Source organism: Dipodomys ordii, unplaced genomic scaffold (assembly GCF_000151885.1).
Source record: "Dipodomys ordii isolate 6190 unplaced genomic scaffold, Dord_2.0 Scaffold22, whole genome shotgun sequence".
NCBI classification, from domain to species: domain Eukaryota; kingdom Metazoa; phylum Chordata; class Mammalia; order Rodentia; family Heteromyidae; genus Dipodomys; species Dipodomys ordii.
The window spans coordinates 14724101-14725492 of NW_012267238.1; positions in this window are offsets into that span (position 1 = coordinate 14724101).

Below are 1392 nucleotides of genomic sequence, written 5' to 3' on the forward strand. Positions count from 1 at the left end.
AAAAAAAAAAAAAAGAAACCTCCAAGCCTAAGTCTCCTCCAGGAGTAATCTGGCTCTTTATAAAAGGCTAGTTTCTTCTGAGAGTCTCTGCTATTCTTCGATGGATGACCCTGTGTGCTTGTATCTGCTATTTTTCTTTCTTTGGTGCTAATACTGGGGCTTCAAACAAGGGCCTTGGACTCTTCTTAGCTTCTTCACTCAAGGCTACTACTCTGCCACTTGAGCAGTTAGAGATAATAGCCTTTCAGATTTGGCTGTCCAGACTGGCTTTGAACCTTGAACCTCCCTGCTCCGTAAATAATATTGACTTATTTGCTGGCCCTGGGGGTTGAACTCAGGGCCTAGGTATTGCTCAAGGCTAGTGCTCTACTTCTTGAGCCACGGCTCCACTTCCTGCCATTTTTTTTTTGTTGGTCATAGGGCTTAAACTCTGGGCCTGGGCACTGTCCCTCAGCTCTTCAGCTCAAGGTGAGTACTCTACCACTTGAGCCACAGCACCATTTCTGGCTTTTTCTGTTTATGTGGTGGTGAGGAGTCGAACCCAGGGCCTCATGCATGTAAGGCAAGCACTCTACCACTGAGCCACCTTCCCAGCCCTCCTTCCATTTAAAAAAAAAAAAAAGAAAAAAAAACAACCCACAAAACCCTCTCACTGCCATTCAGTGTTAATAGGACTGAGACATGAACACAGGAATTCTGAGTGAAGCCCTAACAGAAGGGGGGTGGCCAGCTGCATCCCTAACATGTTTTCATCAGATGCTGAGCTAGACCTCTCACCCCTCTGTACACTCACACCTCACTTGCTAGGTTCCAGGTACTGACAGCAAAGCCCATCTGGCTAAGAAAACCAAAGGGCAGAACCAAAGAGAAGACATTAGTTTTGAGATCCACTTAGGTGGGCAAAATGATTTTGAAAAATGATCAAGCAGGAAGAGTGGCAAGCTCTATCAGACTACGTATGTGGCTAGATTGTGAACTGAAAGGACATGGGGTGGTGAAGACACCTCCACGCTAAGTCTAGTAAAAGGGCAACTGCTCTACAGAGAGTCAGTGCAGTTTGGAGGGAGAGGTACTGGTGAGCACAAATACAGAAAATCAATTGAGACCTACATGCTCCAAGAAAACTTGTGAAGGAGGCAAGTGACATGTGATCTCAGGAGATAAGAAGGGAATTGGGAAGGGGCTGAGGTTTGAGAAGGGGTATGTAGGAAAAGGAGAAAAGCATTCAGGCAAAAAAAAAACCCCCAAAATGTGTAAAGCTGTGGATGAGAGAGTACACACTTATTACTTTTGAAGAACTATAATATGGCTGAACTTTAACGCAAGACAGTGGTAGGAGCCAGGCACCGGTGGCTCACGCCTGTAATCCTAGCTACTCAGGAGGCTGAGATC